The 19,839-nt window shown below is 35.0% G+C and overlaps 1 long non-coding RNA gene across 10 annotated transcripts in view; it reads right to left on the reverse strand.

The window, feature by feature from the left end:
- The window catches only part of LOC146406171 (uncharacterized), a 197,811-nt gene that overhangs the window by 64,744 nt on the left and 113,228 nt on the right, over positions 1-19,839 (reverse strand). Inside the window, exon 5 of one of the 10 annotated variants that reach the window (XR_014807637.1) lies at positions 12,923-14,813. The exons of the other annotated variants lie outside the window; for them this stretch is intronic. This is a non-coding gene — a long non-coding RNA (uncharacterized LOC146406171). Of the gene's footprint in view, positions 1-12,922; positions 14,814-19,839 lie in introns of those variants that run through there. 10 annotated transcript variants of the gene reach the window in all.

Genomic DNA, 19,839 nt, shown 5'->3' on the forward strand with positions numbered 1-19,839 from the left:
TTATCCAGGTAACAATTATAATTTATTTAAACCTCTTTATGCTATTCAGAAAATGTCTACTCACATTAAATGCCTTTTCTGTAATTCTGTACCTTCCATGTCCCCCTGGCAACCTGCTTCCCTTTAATCTAGTGTGAAATGAAATACACTAACAATTTACAAATGTTCTATTTCTGGAATAAATCCTACTTGCTTTTAGTATAGAGTTTGTTTAACATACTGTTGGACAAATTCTGTTAATTTTCACTCAGGAATTTTTGTAATTATTTAAAAATGAGACTTTATTTTTAATGATTACTATTTGATTTTAGTATCAGTAATTCTAGTCTTAAAAATATCTTTCAAAGTTTTTTAAAGTTTTGCTAAATTATCAAGTTTAAAAATGTAAATAGAAAGAATTTCTTGAAGATTTGATTCAAGTCCATTATAAATATATCTGTGCTTGCTAGATTTATTAGTGCTGTAACATTTTCATTTTTCACATCAGCATATCTAAACTAGTTTTATAGTAGTATGTTCAAAGTAAATTATCCCCATTTTGTCTAGATTTCCAAATATTGGAAGAATATAACATGTCCTTTCATGATCTGTTGAACTTTTTCCTATTCTGTAATTAAATCTTTTTTATTAAGCATGAGAAAAATTGTGTATTCTTTCCTTTGTATATTTTTCAGGATATAGTTAAATATATATAATATGTCAATGATGTTAATTTTAAGTACCGCTTTTCATCTTGAAAAGGATATCATTACCATCTATCAACCAAATTGAGTAAAATTATCTTGAAAATACTGGGTTCACAAGTGCATTTAGTATGCATGACATTGAGAGTAAGAAGGGAGGGGCCAGAGGAGAGGAAGCAAAGTAGGGAGGGAGATGAAGGGAAGGAGGGAGAAGAAAGGGGAACTATAATCTCTGGATAAAAAGGAATGATCCCACTAAGGAAAGAGAGATGAGATAGAAAGTCAGAGATTTAAAAAGAAAATGAGGCATGTGTGATGATATAGCCAAGAGGGTGTGTCAAAATGAACTTTAAGATCATTTTACTCTTTAAGGCTTGAGGCATCAAGTAAAAATGAGTGTTTAAAAGGGCTATGAAATTTCAGGACACAAAGTATAGTGTGAAGCTACAGAAAACCAAATTGGAATGGGAAGAGAATAAATTGGTGAATCTAAAATATATGTCACCATCCCAGACACATATATATTGCAACTGTATTGTATATATCTACTTATGTATCTAATATTTGAATTTCAGATAAATCATATTCAAAACAAAAGTTATCACCACCCAACAAAAGCTGCTTATTTTCCCACAAAATGCACTCTATCTCAAGTGACCTAAATCAGAAACCTGGTTTAATACATATCACCTCTTCAGCCTTGCATCTTCATTTCATCCATCACTTAACAAGTCATGTGAATTCTGTTTGTAACACTATTGTGGAAGATGCAAGGTTATCTCAATCTATATTGCCCCTTCCCTAATTCAGGTCACCATCATCTTTTTCTTAGTTTCTAGAGCAACTTTCCTAATTGGTCCACCTACCTGCAAAATCTTAGCCTATCCCCATTTACTCTCTATCTCAACCAGAGTTATCATCTCAAAATGCAAATGTGATTCCCTTCCTAATTTTCCATTTTGAACTTCCCCTATAAGAATGTGCTCATAGCAAAAGTATTCACAAACAGTATAATTTACTGAAAATTCAGACATAGAGATCACAGAATAAACTATGCAAAATATCTTGACAATTTCTCTTTTCAGAAGTTAATTTACTATAACCAGGTATCACTTTTCTCTTACCTTCCACCAAGTAGCCCATTTTTAATGTATTTTTGACCTAGTGTTTTCTTCAGCTTTAAAATTTGTTTCTTAATCACATAATAAGCAGAGAATCTTTTTAACTTTCTCTTTTGAGAAAGATAGACTTTACTCAACTCAAGCTTTTGTGCTTTAAGTCTTTTTTTAGATTAACAATTTGTTCAAGCAATTAGGTATCCATCAATGTTGGTGAAGATTTTGAGGTTTTCACTTGTCTACAGTATCTCTTATAAATTTCTCAGTCACTTTACCTAATACTGTTTATACCTGGTTTTCAACTTGTAACTGCATTAAAAAAAAACCAAAAAAAAAAAAAACAGAGCCTATTTAGTTTATCTCAGAAAATTTTGCACATTTCCCACAGATTTGGAGGTGATTGTCCCACCAAACAGTCTTCATAAAGACTATGAAGAATCATTTTCTACTTCACTGTCTCTGGTGTGCAGAAGTATGTACTTGGAATGGAAGCATAGTGTTTATTTGAGATTTTTTCTTATTTCTTAAGGAAGCCCTGTTTTGCTATACATCTCCTTAGAGCTGCTTTTGCTGCATCTCATAGATCTTTGAGTATTGTTTCCATTTATATTTGTCCAAATGTATTTCCTGACTTACTGTTTTATCTCTTGACCAATTGACCAATTGCTTTTTTAATTACCTTGTTTTTTAGCATCTATGCCATTTTTTCTTTTTCCATTTTTGTTCTGTAGTTGATTTCTAATATCATACTGTTGTGTTTCACACAAATACTTGGCATAATTTTTATTCTTTTAAATTTGTTGAGACCTATTTTGTGGCCTAATGTGTAATTTATTCTGTAGAATGTTCCATGTGCACTTTAAAAAAATGTGTATTGCTTTGTTTTGTTTTTGATGTAATGTCTTATACATATTTATCAAGTCCTACTGGTCTGTTGTGCTGATTAGAACATCTTTTGCCTTGTTAGTTTTCTGTATGGATGATGTGTCCTTTGATGTAAGTAGAGTGTTAAAATCCTCTACTCTTACTGTATTATTGCCAATTTCTCCCTTTATGTTTGTTAGTATTATTTGCTTTATCTATTTAGGTGCTTCTATATTGGATGCATCTATGTCAATGAGTGTAATGACGTCTTCTTGTATTGATCCCTTTATCATCATATAATACCATTCTTTGTCTTTTGTCATCAATTACATTTTGAAATCTGTTCTGACTGAGTATTGTTAACTCTACTTTCTTTTTGTTTCCTTTTGTATGCAATACCTTTTTCTATCCCTTTTTAGCTTGTGCATGTCTTTTGCTCTCAAGTTTGTATCTTTTAGGCAGCATATAGAAGGGTTGTTTTTTGTTTTGTTTTGTTTTGTATTGTTTAAAAACAATCAGCCATTCTATGTCTTTTGATTGGAACATTTAGTCCACTGACATTTAATTACTGATAGTTATGCCCTTATTCCCATTGCATTACTTGCTTACCAGTTGTTTGTGTAGTTCTCTTTTCATTTCTTCTTTTTGTTTCTTCCCTTGTGGTTTGATAACTTTCTTTAATAGTATGCTTGTGTTCCTTTCTTCTTAATTTCTGTGTATCTATGGTAGGTTTTTGATTTGTGGTTACCACGGGTTCAGAATGTAGTCTAAAATGTCCATATTTGGAGGAAAGTCCCCCAAATATGGACATTTCACAAATAAGAAACTCATGGCCTCCTTTAATGATGGACCTTAGCAACTCGTAAAGATGAATGTTAATAAAGGATAACTTTTCAATAAAGAACACGGAAAATAAGCACTTAAAAGAATTAATCAAGTCAGGTACATGCAGTCTGGCCAATTAGTGCAGTGGAACTGTGTGCTCAGATGGCTAGTAACAACATCAATAATCTGGACTACTGACCAGTTATTACATCACATATATTACATTTCACATTCCCATGTGAGAAACTGAGTCTCTCACCTATACCCTGAGTTGGTAGCAATGGGACAGAACTCAGGAGTCTGGGGAAGTGGGAACAAGCTGGGATAATAATGGTAATCAGGAACATAAGATTGTCTTTTATTGGTTTATTATTAACCTCAGAGGGAATAGACAATATTATAATTAAAAAGTATAACTGCCAAGAAGCTTTAGAAATATGGTATTATGTCACCCTAAGTGCTTTCCTTTCCCCACTACCCCAACCACCTCACACAGATGGAAAGCAAGTACTTTACTGCCATTGGTCCATAGATATGTGTTTATTCAGCTAAACAAGACCTTGTCAAATTACTCTCCGAGCTGATTGTACTCAATTTTATTTCCACTGGCAATACCTCAGAGTTTCTATTGCTCCACATCAGCTCCTACAGTTAGAATTTATCACTTACTTTCTGCATATTCCGAGGGGCATATAGTAGTTCAAAGTCACATTTCCATGACTGATAGCAAAACATTTAGATTTGGTTTGATTTCTTTTGCTTCTGTTTATAAGCTTGTCTATTCATAATTTTGTGTCTGGTATTTTTTTGTAGTTCATGGGAACTTTTACACACAATGAATTATACTCTTTCAGATATACATGCATTACAAATAACCTCTATTCTATTGGATAAGAGTGAAACTTTAATTTTTATATGACTTTGAACTTAAAAGTTACAAAAATTAAACAAGGAATTGCATTGTACCTTTCACCCTTAATAAACAATTGTTTATTTTTGCTCCAAATGCTTTAGCATTCTCTCTCAACTACTTATTGAATCATTGCACTTTTTACTAATTACCTGTGTGTGCATATTTCCTAAATATAAGATCTTATCTACATAAACACACTACAATTACCAAAATATTATGGAATGTAACATTACTACAATACTATTACATAACCCACAAAATTGTATTCCAAATTTTTCACATGTAAGAATAATACCCATTTATACATTATTTTCTGGGACATGATCAAATCCAGACTATCCATTACACTTTGTTGCTGTGACTTTCCAGTCGTCTCTACTCCAGAATAGTTTTCCTTTTTTTTTGGTGTTACTTGATCTTATTATTTCTGAATAATATATGCCAGAATATTGTTTATTTTGAATTCATCTGATGTCTCTTTATGATAGATTGAAGTTGAGCATTTTGATGTGAATATACTGAAGTTACGTGTTTTCGCAAATCATAATAGGAGGTATATCAAGCCACTATATCTCAATACCAGTGATGATACCTTTGATAATTTGCTTAAGGTGCTATCTGCTAAGGCTTACATTAGAAATTTAAATTTTTTGCCTTTTGTGACTAACAAATAATTTGTTGAGGTGCACTTTAAAAACATATAAATATCCTTTTGCTCACTCAAATTTTTCTCAGTAGCTCTAATATAAATAGATGATTCTCCCTGTCTTTACGTCTATACTGATTACTTGGTGTTCTAGTCCAAAGAAGTTATTTTCCTTTTCATTCATTCATTCATTCATTCAATCATTCTTATCAGTAAAGATCAGGGGTTGTCAAGCTACAGCTGTGAGCCAAATCTAGCCTGTCACCCTTTTGTATGACCTCTGAGCTGAGTGGTTTTATAATTTTCAATGATTGAAAAATAATGAGGAGTTCCCATTGTGGCTCAGCTCCCTTATTAGTGTCCATGAGGATTTGCGTTCGATCCCTGGCCTTGTTCAGTGGGTTAGGTATCCAGTGTTTCGTGAACTGTGGTGTAAGCAGCAAACACAGCTTGGATCCAGCGTTGCTGTGGCTGTGGCATAGGCTGGCAGCTACAGCTCTGTTTTGGCCCCTAGCCTGGGAACTTCCGTATGCCACATGTGGGGCCCTAAAAAACAAAAACAAAAAAATAAAAACAAAAAAAGAAAAATAATGAAAATAAGAATAATATTTTGTGACACAAACAAATTTTATGAAATTCAAATTTCAATATAAAGAATGAAGTTTTATTGGCACATGCTTATTGACTCCCACATTCTTCTGGCTGCTTTTGCATTATCATGGCCCCAGTTGAGTAACTGTGGCAGAGACAATACTGGCACTCTGCAAGCTCTTTGCTTCCCACTGCTGCTTGTCTCACTACAAACCACAATGATGTCCCTATAAATTTGCTATTGTAAATAATGTCCTGAACAACATACAGATGCTTATATCTTTTTGAATTACTTTTTATTTTTTGGATAAATACTCAGAAGTAAGATCATATGACAATTTTATTCTTAATTTATTGAAGTACTTGCCTACTGTTTGCCATAGTGGCTGCACCAATTCACTTTCCCCTCAGCAGTGTGTGAGGGTTCCCTTTTCTCCACTTCCTTGACAATACTTGTTATTTCTTGCCTTTTTTGGTAATAATCATTCTAACAGACATGAGTTGGTATCTCACTGTGGTTTTAATTTGCAATTCACTAATAATTAATTTTGCTGAACATCTTCTCATGTGCCTGTTGACCATCTGCATGTCTTCTTTTGAAAAATGCTTATTCAGGCCCTCTGCATTTTTTAAATTTGGGTTTCTTTTCTTTGAGTTGAATGAGTTTTTCATGCTCATCATGCCATGACGGAAAAGAATTTTGTGGATCAGGATTCTCAGCAACTCTGAAAGTTAACATAAGCCTTCAGCTCTGTCACAAATATTTTGTTTTCTTAATAGACACTCGTTTTATTACATCTTCCCACTCACATGCTACCAATGGAGGGAAAAGCAATGATTGGATACCATGACAGAGAATAATGACACTCTCACCAAAAAATACTCTCACCGAAAAATACACTTCATTTATCTATATTCTATCTTGAACTGTTCACAAAATGTCAACAGAAAGATAAGAAATTTTATTTATTAAAACACACAGAGAAGTATAATTAGAGTGGTCTTATTTACTAAATTGATAGCAAGATTTTACATTTAACTGGGAAAATTTCTATGAATAAACCTGTTATTATTTAAATCATCTAAGCATTACATGGATGATAATCTACTGAATAAAAGTCATTACAGGAATTTTGGCCTTTACAGTTCATCAGAAAGCTTAATTTCAAAAAGGAGAAACATCATTGATCATATCACAGGAAAAGTTATATGGATTTGTATACATATAGGACAGACCACAAATGGGAAGAAGTAGTGCTTGGGGACAGCAAATATCGACTATGTACTGGAAAGGGCTCTCAAATGATTAATTTTTTTTTTTTTTTTTTTTTTTTGTCTTTTTGTCTTTTGTTGTTGTTGTTGTTGTTGTTGCTGTTGCTATTTCTTGGGCCGCTCCTGCGGCATATGGAGGTTCCCAGGCTAGGGGTTGAATCGGAGCTGTAGCCACCGGCCTACGCCACAGCCACAGCAACGCGGGATCCAGGCCGCGTCTGCAACCTCCACCACAGCTCACGGCAACGCCGGATCTTTAACCCACTGAGCAAGGGCAGGGACCGAACCCGCAACCTCATGGTTCCTAGTCGGATTCGTTAACCACTGCGCCACGACGGGAACTCCTCAAATGATTAATTTATTTAAAGAAGTAAATCTTAAAGTGAACCAGCATCATTTTTTTTATTAATATGAAAGAAAGTGTTGAGAGAGAGGATATAGCACTGCTAAAAATAACCAATGAGAGTGTCATTTATTAACTTTTGGCAAAAGTTGAGGAAAAATCATGAGGAACATAAATGTGACAGCTATTAGCCAGTTATCAATGTATCCTCAGAGGATCTGATCTTGAATGAGCTGAAAATTGATTTTTTTTTTAAATTACTAACTTGTATGTATTATTCTGACCACTATCAAATTATCTGGATCCTTATTTAAACATAATTATCCATCACATTCTCTCCAGGATCCCTGTAATGCTTGTCCCTCTGAGAAACTCAATGCAGGGGACAGTGGCAAGGACTTGCTCTTTTTCCTGAAAGGCAGGCAGGAAGCCCTGGCAGATGTAAGTCAGAGAACCCTGGCCACACAGATACCAGATGAATCCTCAAGATTTTACTGCTGAACCTTGTATTCGTAAACACACAAGTCTTTCTGTTGTCTCATAGTCTATCTCTCTTTTTTTTGTAATACATTTTATTTCTTTTTATGTTTTCATTGTATTTGCTTTTTTAAATGATTTTGATTTTTTCCATCATAGCTGGTTTACTGTGTTCTGTCAATTTTCTACAGTACAGCAAGATGACGCAGTCACACATACATATATACATTCTTTTTTCTCACATTGTAATGCTCCATCATAAGTTACTAGTTATAGTTCCTGGTGCTATACGGCAGGATCTCATTGTTTATCCATTCCAAAGACAATAGTTTGCATCTATTAACTCTAAATTCCCAGTCCATCCCACTCCCTCCCCCTCCCCCTTGCAGCCACAAGTCTGTTCTCCAAGTCTATCTCTTTTAAAAAATTTGGTTTAAATTATCAAGTAAAATAAATTCTCAAAGTTCATGAACTATATATGTATATAATTATAATTCCTCTATAAAGCTAACATTGATGCAACCATCATTCAAGTGAAAAAAAATGACATTCAAGTTCTTCAGTGTTGGTTTGTTGCATCTAAACAGACATTTCAATTTATGTTTTAAATCTACATACATTCAGGTACTGTTTAGATACTAACATACACATTTATAACAATTTTCAAGTACAAATATTTTTTTTTGTCTAGAATTTGTTTCATTCTGGAAATTACTATTCATATAAAAAACACATAGGCTATAGAAACAACCCATCCCTAAATTAAACCTTCTAACAGCCCCCATTAACTGGATCCATCAAAACCTAGTTAGAGTATTAAAGATAAAGAGATAAAGAAATCACAATAAAATACTTCACACTCACTACCATGTTTAAAACTGAAAGACTACCAATCCCAAAAATGATGAGGATATGGAGCAACTGGAATTTTCTCACACTGATGTTGGGAGTGTAATATGATACTAAACTTTGGAAACCAGACATTTCTTACAAAGTAAACAATACATCCACTCTATGATCCAGTAATTTCATTCCCATATATTTAAGCAAGAGATATAAAAATGTATGTTCAAATACATCCTGTACAAGACTTTTCATTGCAACTTTATTCATAATTTTCCTAAACTGGAAACAATCTAAATTGTCAACAACAGGTAAATGAACAAACTGTCTTATCTCTATACAATACAATGGTACTCAGCAATAGAAAAGAGTAAACTACTGATAGACATTTCAATAGAAATGAATGTTAACAATATGATGTTTAGCAAAAGGCAATTGATGCTATTTATATGAAATTTTAAAACAGGGAAATCTAACCTATGTTGATTTAGAAAATGGAATCTATGTTTATGTCTGAAGATTTATTGGAAAAGATCATATGGGAACATTTTGGGGAGAGGGAAATGTATAAAATTTACAAAATTCACCAACTATACACTTAACATTCACGAATTTTAGAGGATATAAATTACACTTCAGTTTAAATAGAGTATAATGGGGAAAACCGGGGTGGGGGTTGGGGTATGATATTGTCCAGTACTCTTTTTCTAGGACATAAAAATTTTTAGCAATCTCCAATAAAGGATGAAGAGTGACAACAGAATCTACTAACAAGAGGAGACCCAGAGCAGGGAGATAAGATTCTCCTGAGAAGGAGGAACTTGACACCTGACGCAAGGCAAGGACCATGGTCCCCAGCAGCAGTTGCCAGTTTCATGCAATAGATACCTGTCCTGGAGGCCCGGGGGGAAGGAGAGATGTCTCCATGGAGTCTGCAAAGCTCCAGAAGACAGAACATAGACCAGACTAGCAGAGCCGACCTCCACCAATTTGCAGACACTAAGCTTCTTCTGTTTCCTATGCCCTTTGGGGAAGGAGAAATAGGAGGGAAGATCTGTGAGGAGGCGACACAGTCCTGATGGGGTTTTAAATTATCTGAAGTAAATTTCCTTCAGGTCAATGGACCTGAAGTAAAACATATATGACCTTTATTCTATAGGCTTCTTTCTTTCTTTTTTTGACAGTGGAAGGAGGATTTGAGGATAAGGTGAATTGGAAACAGAAGAAAAAAATTTTTGTTTTTCTCAAACAGTGCTGGATCATGGAGTGTAATCCATTTACTTAATTGTATCAGAATTAAATGAGATCCTAGATTTAAAGCCTTGTCTTGAATTTGAACAAATCCTAGGAGGTAGCTATGAGGGAACAAGTCCCTTTGCTAATGAATAAGCCTTCAGTATTTATCAAAGTTTCCTGTGAACAGGGAAAAGATATAGGTCCTACAGTTCTACTTCAACAATACTCATGGCTAGTACTATCAAAAGGCAGCAGAGTTTGTGTTGGAACAAATGAGATGAGTTTCTTTTCATTGCTCATAACCTTCATGCTGAAAAAATGATCCAAAGTGAGCACATGCTCAAGCTTATCTGACCTGGTTGTGAATGAAAGAAATGACATTTATGCGAATTTCATTAGAAATTACCATGGGACACAAATGAATTATTACCATTTCACAAGAAACATTTTGTTCATAATAGAGTCCCTTTTACTAAATGCAGGGTGTGTTCCTGAGACTGTTTTAGTGAATATGTCAATGATGTTAAATTTAAATACCTCTTTTGTTCTTGAAAAGGTCATCATTGTCATCTAACAACTAAAGTGAGTTAAATCATCTGGAAGGTGCTGGGTTCACGAGCATCATTCATTGTTTAAAGAATCTACTGTGTTTTTAGCTGCCAGCACTGTTGTGCAACTGAGATGGTTCCAAGGACAAAGGGGGCAAAAATCAAAATCAAAGAAAAAAAAAAGCCAGAAAAATCTATGACCTATTTTGAACACTTCTTCAAGTTTCATCTCCCCTCCACAAAATGCCTTTGTTTACTCTTTGGCATTCTCAGCTAGGTTTTTTTGTTTTTGTTTTTTTCCTTGCGAAAAGTGTAGACATTTGAAACGTGCCGAAGGGGATTATGCCACCATCCCGGAACCAGAACTTGAATGAAAGGTTTGGATTCTAGGACTTAATGGAGCTTGGATCATAGTAATAGGCTTTTAGCTCCTCTAGACAGTATCCTGACTCCAGGTAGGATTTTCTCTCTCTTCCAGCATGAGTAATATTATTGTCCAGAAAAATAAGCACCTATAGTTGTCCCTTGACCCATCATAAATTCCCAGTTTAAATTTTCCTGCATCCTTGCTTTTTCCAGGTAACAACTGTACTGCATTTAAACCTTAACACAGTCCCAATTACACAAAATTCCACAGAGAAGAGATTTCTTCTTTTCAGTTTCTCAACCACAACATTGAAATTAGAGGAAACAGGAGTGACAGCAGCATCTTGGTGGTGTGTGTCCTTTCTTTTGCCTTTCCCAATGGTTTATGACTAGCCTAATATCCATAACCAAAGGAACAGCACAACTAGGTCACCTGAGAGAGCCATCCATCAGTGCAAACAAATGTGTCTATGGGACCTTGGAGTTGTCAACGAGAGCCAAGGTAGTCACAGTAGTAACATTGGCAGCCGAGGCACCTGGTGGAGGCTCCAGGAGAGGTGGCTGAAAGTGAAAATCTGCCTAACTCATTCATTTGTTTTTTGGACATTGCAATTCATTCATGTTGTAGCACTTATGAATATTTTGTTCCTTTTTCCCCCCTGAATAGTGTACCATTTTATGGACACACATACTACATTTTATCTGTTTCCCAGTTGATAGACTTTGGAATTGTTTCCACATTGGGCTATGTAAATCATGCTGCTATGAACATTCATGTACAAGTCTTTGAGAGGATACATGTTTTCATTGGGTGGGGGGCAGGAAGATATCTGCAAGTGGAAATGCCAAACTGTTTTCCAAAGAGAATGTATCATTTATTTTTCCACCCAGATGAGTATTTCCATTTTTGCACATCTTTGCTAATGCCTATTTTGTCAGTCTTTAAAAAAACAAAACCAAAAACCCCCAGAAATTTATTTTCTCATTGTTCTAAGGCTGGCAGTCCCAGATCAAGATCTAGCAGGGACAGTTTCTGGTGATGAATTTTTAAATTACTCTATGAATTTATTACATTTATAGTTGTACAATGATCATCAAAACCCAATTTTATAGGATTTCCATCCTACAATCCGCCCCCCCAAACTGTCTTCTTTGTTTTTTTGGTATGGAGCTGCAGAAGGTGTTTATAAATTTTGGAGATTAATCCCTTGTCAGTGGATTCACTTGCATAAGTTTTTCAAAGTCTGTGAGTCAGCATCTGTTCTGCAAAGAAATTCAGTATGTCCTTTTTTCATATTCCACATGTCAGTGAAAGAATTTGATGTTGGTGTCTCATTGTATGGCTGACTTCGCTTCATTTTAATGGCTAAGTAATATTCCATTGTGTATATGTACCACATCTTCTTGATCCACTCCTCTGTTGATGGACATTTAGCTTGTTTCCATGTCTTGGCTATTGCAAATAGTGCTGCAATGAACATCGGAGTACATGTGTCTTTGTGAGTCATGGTTTTCTCTGGATAGATACCCAGGATTGGGATTGCTGCATCAAATGATAGTTCCTAGTTTTCTGAGGCATCTCCATACTGTTTTTCACAGTGGTTGCACCAATTTACACTCCTACCCACAGTGTAATAGGGTTCCTTTTTCTCCACACCCTCTCTAGCACTTATTGTTTATAGATATCTTGATGATGGCCATTCTGACTGGTGTAAGGTGGTATCTCAGAGGGGTTTTGATTTGCATTTCTCTAATGAGGAGTGATGTTGAATATCTTTTCATGTGTTTTTTGGCTATCTGTATGTCTTCTTTGGAGAACTGTCTGTTTAGATCTTCTGCCCATTTTTTGATGGGGTTGTTTGTTTTTTTGATGGGGTTGTTTGTTTTTTGGTATTGAGCAGTAGGAGACGTTTACAAATTTTGGAGATGAATCCCTTGTCAGTGGATTCACTTGCAAAGATTTTTTTCCCATTCTGTGGGTTGTCTTTTGGTTTTGCTTAGGGTTTCCTTTGCTGTGCAGAAACTTTTAAGTTTAATTAGGTCCCCTTTGTTTATTTTTGTTTTTATTGTCAATACTCTAAGAAGTGGATCTGAGAAGATGTTGCTGTCATTTATGTCAGAGAGGGTTTGGCCTATGTTTTCCTCTAAGAGTTTCATAGTGTCTGGTCTTATGTCTAGGTCTTTAATCCATTTGGAGTTTATTTTTGTGTATGGTGTTAGGGAGTGTTCTCACTTCATTCTTTTCCATGTGGCTGTCCAGTTTTCCCAGCACCACTTATTGAACAGGCTGTCCTTTCCCCATTGTATATTCTTGCCTCCTTTGTCATAGATGAGTTGGCTGTAGGTGCATGGGTTTAATGGTGGGCTTTCTCTCCTGTTCCACTGATGTATATTTCTGTCTTTGTGCCAGTACCATACGGTTTTGTTGACTGTTGCTTTGTAGTATATTCTGAAATCCAGGAGCCTAATGCCTCCAGCTCCATTTTTCTTTTTCAGGATGTCTTTGGCTATTCTGGGTCTTTTGTGCTTCCAAACAAACTTTAAAATATTTTGTTTGAGTTCTGTGGAAAATGTCCTTGGTAATTTGACAGGGATTGCATGGAATCTGTAGATTGCCTTGGGTAGTATAGTCATTTTGATCATATTGACAGTTCCAATCCAAGAACATGGTATGTCTTTCCATCTGTTTGTGTCATCTTTGATTTCTTTCATCAGTGGCTTATAGTTTTCATAGTACAGGTCTTTTGTCTCTTTAGGTAGGTTTACTCCTAGGTCTTTCAGATGTGATGGTAGATGGGATTGCTTCCCTAATTTCTTTTCCTGATCTTTCATTGTTGGTGTATAGAAATGCCATTGGTTTCTGTGTATTAATTTTGCATCCTGCAACTTTGCCAAATGCATGGATGAGCTCTAACAGTTTTCTGGTGGAGTGTTTAGGATTCTCTAGGTATAGTATCATGTCATCTGCAAATAGTGATAGTTTTACTTCTTCCTTTCCAATTTGGATTCCTTTTATCTCTTTTACTTCTCTGATTGCCATGGCTAGGACTTCCAAAACTATGTTGAAGAGTGGTGGAGAGAGGAGACATCCTTGTCTTGTTGCTGATCTCAGTGGGAATTCTTTCAGCTTTTCACCATTGAGAATGGTGTTCGTCATATATGGCCTTTATTACGTTGAGGTAGGTTCCTGCTATGCCCACTTTCTGAAGGGTTTTTATCAGAAATGGGTGTTAGATTTTGTCAAAGGCTTTTTCCATGTCTATTGAGAGGATCATATGGTTTTTATTCTTTGGTTTGTTAATATGGCGTATCACACTGATGGATTTGTGGATATTGAAGAACCCTTATGGATATTGAAGAACCCTGGGATCAGTCCCACTTGATCATGATGTACAATCTTTTTAATGTATTGTTGGATGCAAATATTAATATATTTGCTAGTATTTTGTTGAGGATTTTTGAGGTTAGCATTCCAATGTCAACAATAATGTTTACACAACAAATCCTCATAGCTGAAGAGTCCAAATTATTAATCCTTATTAAAAATTGTTTAAATAATGGTTTCAAACTTCCATCAAACTACAACTGCAGCACTAACAATTCTGGACAGCCTCTGTGATCTTGACTTCATTACCCAAGAAACTTTGGGTATCACTTTCTAAATTTTACAAATGAAGAAATATTTAACCTTGAAAAATTGTGTTAAGAAATAATATAACATGACAGATTTAGTTTTCCAGATATGATGCTTGGAATTTAGTAAAATATATTCAAATATGCTAACCTCTTCATATAATTTGGTTTATTTTTTCTAAAGACAGGTTATAATTTAACTGTAGTAGTTTGCTGAGGACTAATAGATAAGGAAGTGACAAATGACAGATATTTAGCTTGGCTTGGAGAAGAGATTAAATTGTGTTAGAGAAAACATTTGCCCTGGTAGTGCTAGCTCCTCACCCAGGAGCTGTCCATGTTCTTGTCCCACTAGGTACCATTGGAGACCGGAAGCATCACTTGACCATGGAGCAAAATGAAGGTTTTGATAGAATATTACAAGGGAAGATGGAAGATACTCCTCTGATGTTCATCTGGAATTTAAATGAGGAGTACATTCAGTGCAAAAGAATCATACAAAAATCTAACTAGAGAGTATATATATAACAGACACATTAATTTGTGCTTCCCTTACAAATATCAATTATACAACTTTATTAATAACAAAATGAGTAATCTATACTTAGATTAGTTGCCATGAGTTTGATGACCACTTTGAAATTTCAAAAATTAAAATGATCTGAGAGATGCTCTGCATTGGTAGCCCATATGATAGAGAGAAGAAAAGAAACCCAGCAACACAAATTTTAAATATCTTGAGAGAATTCTCTGTTGTGTGTATTTTCCCTTATCTACAATTAAATGCAAGATCAAATATTAAAAACTCTCTTATTCTTCTAAGTAAATTTTATTCATTGGGTAAAAACCAATATGAATGTAGAAATAAATAGAGAACTCACATGAAACACATGCATTTGTTTAATAATTTACCAGATCACAAAGTCTACACTAAAGAACAAAGCTCCAAAGGTAGAAAAATAATCTAATGGTTCACTAACTATTTGAATGAAAAAATACCTAACAAAATATATGTCACTAATTTCAGAAGTATTTAATATTGAATTTAAGATATAATCATTTTGGATAGCTAGAAAAATATAGTTAGTGAATCTGATCATAATTGCCAAATGGGTAAAATTTGTGATCTATAAGCCAATGGAAGAACTTTTTAAAAGAAAATCTTAGTAAATTTACAATCAAACATTTCAAGACACCACCATCCACAACAGTCAACAAATGGAAACAACCCAATACACATGTACAGAAAATGAGTAGGTAAATTGTCCCATATGATATAAAGAAACAAAATAGAACACTAATGATGAGTGAATTACAACTACATTGTAAATACACATGAATCTCAGAAACATACTATTAAGTGGAAAAAAGCCAGTCACTTATTGAATTAAACATTATATAAGGAAAAAAAATTCCTTGAAAGACTAAACTATCCAAACTCACTGGTAAAAAAGACATCTATCTATTAAAGAAAATAAAAAGACATCTTATCAAAGAAAATGAAATTATAGTTAAAATATGAAATCTGCCAATTAATAGTAGTTCTCTTTGTGTACTCTGGCTGATTTCATTAACAAAGTATTTTTACTTTCTGGAATTTATAATTTTTCTGCAGTTTACTACCTACTCAGTTACTAATCAAAAATGTATGTATAATATAGTGACAACTATGATTAAAAAGCACTGAATAAATTATGAAAAATAGGTAAAAATAATGGGTTTTACCCACTATCTTTTAGAAAAAGACTGTTTACTAGTTGGGGTAGTAGTAAACTACCCCAATTCCCTCATGGTCAGGCAAATGAGAGAATTCCTGTGGTCTTGGTAATACTCTCTTTATTGATCTTAGTGCTGGTACCAGAGGTCTGGTCAATTTGTGACTTTTATCAGGCTCTGTGCATATGATTTATGATTTTTCTGTATTTGTCCATATATTAACAAAATTGGTGATATCATCTATTTCTCACTTCTTATAGAATTTCATACTTCTCATATAAACACAAAGGCTTTCTATAAAACCATACAAACAAAAATCTTAAAGTTTATAACTTGAAGATTCAGATAAAAAGAAAGGGAAGGGTGTTCCCGTCGTGGCTCAGCGGAAACAAATCTGACTAGGAACCATGAGGTTGCGGGTTCCATCCCTGGCTTCTCTCAGTGGGTTAAGGATCTGGGGTTGCTGTGAGCTGTGGTGTAGCTTGCAGATGCGGCTCAGATCCTGAGCTGCTGTGGCTCTGGCGCTGGCCGGAAGCCAACAGTTCTGATTGGACCCCTAGCCTGGGAACCTCCATATGCCATGGGTGTGGCCCTGAAAAGACAAAAAAAAAAAAAAGAGAGAGAGAGAGAGAGAGAAAGACAAAAATAAATAAATAAATAAAATAAAAACAGGGAAATATTAGTGTAGGGTGAAATAAATGTTCTCATATATTTTTGTGGAAACGCAAATCAGTTCAAATCTTTAAAATAATTTTAAACGGAATCAAAAATCTTAAAATAACCACATCCTATGATACGGTAATTTTATTTCTAGGAAATTTCTGAACTTTTAAAATTAAATCAATTTTATTCAGTTTAAAATGTATTGATTACACTCATTTTAATTAACATACTTTTTCATGGCCATGAAATTGCCTTATTTTTATTGCACAAATGACATATCTCTATATTTTGTGGAGAAGATAAATCTGAAATTTTCTGCCGGCATCTTGGTCAAGCACTTTGTTGCAAAGAGGAATAACTTACTTGTAACCAATTTATGCAAAATAAGGTAGTTCATCAAAACAATTCATGCAACCCCAGAAAAAAGAATTGTCTTAAACTTCCTGAAGGACTCTGGGAGTTTCTCTGTGGCTCAGCAGGTTAAAGAACTGGTGTTGTCACTGTTGTGTGTGGGTTCAGCCTGGCTCGGGTACTCCCACATTCCATGGGTGCCACCAAAAAGAGAAAGAAAAATTCCTGAAGAACTAGAACCAAGAAGTATGAAACTTTCATCTCTTTCTCTCTTATCGTAGAGTTTCATACTTCTCACTTCTGTGATCTTCAAGTGCAGGATACATTTTTCCTTCCCTAATTTCTAAAGACTGGCTGCTTCAGCAAGAAGCCATCACATGCTATGTCCAAATGACCTCATATTACACACCAAAAGATGTAGGCTGTTGTTGAATTCAAATTCAAATTCCAGAAATAGAAACTTAATGGTATAGGTTAGGTCACATTAGCTTCCCTTAGCAATCAACCTATCATCAAGGCAAAGTAGCAATGGAGTACAAACACATCACTAGAAACCTGCTGGATAAGATCATTAAAAAAAAAAGCATTTATTATTCTTGTTTAGCTTGAATTATCCCCAAAAGGTAATCTTAATCCTGATTACCTCAAAATGCGATTATATTTGGAAATAGGGTCATGGTAGACGGAATTAGTGATGTTCAGTTACTAGAGTAGAGTAGGCCCTTCATCCAATAAAAGGGGTATCTTGTGAAATCAAAAATTCTGACACCTCACAACAAAGAATGGCATATCGTCCTTTAAAGATGGACCTTAGTAACTCCTTAGGATGGACTTTAGTGAAGGATTTCTTGACAATAAATAACACAAAAAAGAAGCACTTAAAAAATGGAAAGCTAGTCCAAAAGGTGCAGTCTGACCAAGAGAGCCAAAGGGGACTGTGTGCTCAGACGACCAGTAACGTTAACAATAATCTGGAGTACTGAGTATGTATTACACCTGTGTTACTATCCACAAGCTCCCCAGTGAGCAACCGGGCCTCTCACCTGCACCCTGAATTCATATCAGTGGGAAAGAATCCAGGAGCCTGGGGCATGTCAAGAAGTTGAGATAAAAATGATGATAGAGAACAATAGGTTGCCTTTTATTATTTTAGTATGGAATACAAAAATATTTCATAATGGAGTTCCCATTGTAGCTAAGAAGAAACGAATCTGACTAGTATCCCTGAGGACACAGGTTTGATCCCTGGCCTCACACAGTGGGTTAAGGATCCAGCATCGCCGTGAGTTATGGTGTAGGTTGATGACATGGCTGGGATCCCATTTTGCTGTGGCTGTGGTGTAGGCTGGAAGCTACAGCTCCTATCTGAACACTAGCCTGGGAACCTCCACATGCCACAGGTGCAGCCTTAAAAAAGACCAAAACTTTTTTTTCATAATTATATAATGAGCAATGTATCTATCAACCAGTTTTAGAAATAAGGTATTATGCCATCATGGCACCTTGTATATACATTCAAAATACTAACTAAAGGCAAAATGGGAGGAAGGATTTAATATTCAAATTGTTCCAGAGCTGGTCAGATGTCATATTTCAAGGCTGGCTCTGGTGTCCTTTTGACATGTGTCCAGGATTGTACCTCTTTACTTTTAGGTATAATAAGACTGTCCATACTCACTTGTACTTTCTTTGCCCCGTCTTTGTAATCAGTCATTTTTCCTGATTCCTCTAAATATAGAAAAGTATTTAGAAACCAAAGTCTTGGCTTTATGTTGCTCACTATCTCATTTCTCATTGCTTTTATGTCTCTCTGCAGACAGACACAGGGAATATAATATGGTACAATTTCATCCGATATGATATCATGTGCTCCCAATTACTTGAATTCTACAAGCTCTTAAAATATATAAAAGAAAAGATGAATCTATTATTTGGAGTGAGGAAGAAGAACTAGTTATCACATCATAGCTATTCGGGACTTTCTAATCCTCTTTTCCACTCTGCCTTTAGTTAATATTTTGAATAGATAATAATTGGAATAGGTACCATCTAAAACCTTAGGAAACTAAGATTTCACTAAGCCTTGGAAAGCTCCATGGGAAAAAAACAGATTTCTTTGCAATAAAGAAAACAAAAAAGAATGAAAAAAAGGAAGCTAGTCAAAAAGATGCAGTGTGACAAATAGGGCACAGTAATTGTGCCCTATGTGGGCCTGTGTGCTCAGCTGACCAGTAACATTATCAATAATCTGGACTACTGAGCAGGTATTACACCTGTGTTACTATCCACACGCTCCCTGGTGAGCAACTGGGCCTCTCACCTGCATCCTGAATTCACATCAATGGGAAGGAACCAAAGAGTCTGGGGGCACGTCAAGAAGTTGGGATAAAATGGGAAAAAAAAAGATTACTAATATTCTTAGTTGCTACATGCAACATATCATGTTTTGGTATAGCAATTGAGAAAACTAAAATAATGTCTTTGATCACTGATGCCGTACGGTTGTTTTTTTTTTCCACATGTGTTACTACAGAATGACTTTGAGAGAGAGAATGAGGGAAAGATCTCAGCATCTCAAAAGATCTCTAAAGTATTTAGTTCAATGAAAATTCTTATTATCTTGGCTCAGCTATTAATTTTCATAAGTAGTTTATTCTCACTGATTCCTATCTTTCAGGCTATATCACTCTTGCAAAAAGGATTTCTACCTTAAAACCTATGCCACTTTCACATTGATTAGCACTTACTTTA

This window comes from Sus scrofa, chromosome 1, assembly GCF_054392235.1.
Source record: "Sus scrofa isolate SSC_HxYL_T2T_F1_AM1 chromosome 1, Sscrofa_HxYL_maternal_Yorkshire_Landrace_v2.0, whole genome shotgun sequence".
Taxonomy (NCBI): domain Eukaryota; kingdom Metazoa; phylum Chordata; class Mammalia; order Artiodactyla; family Suidae; genus Sus; species Sus scrofa.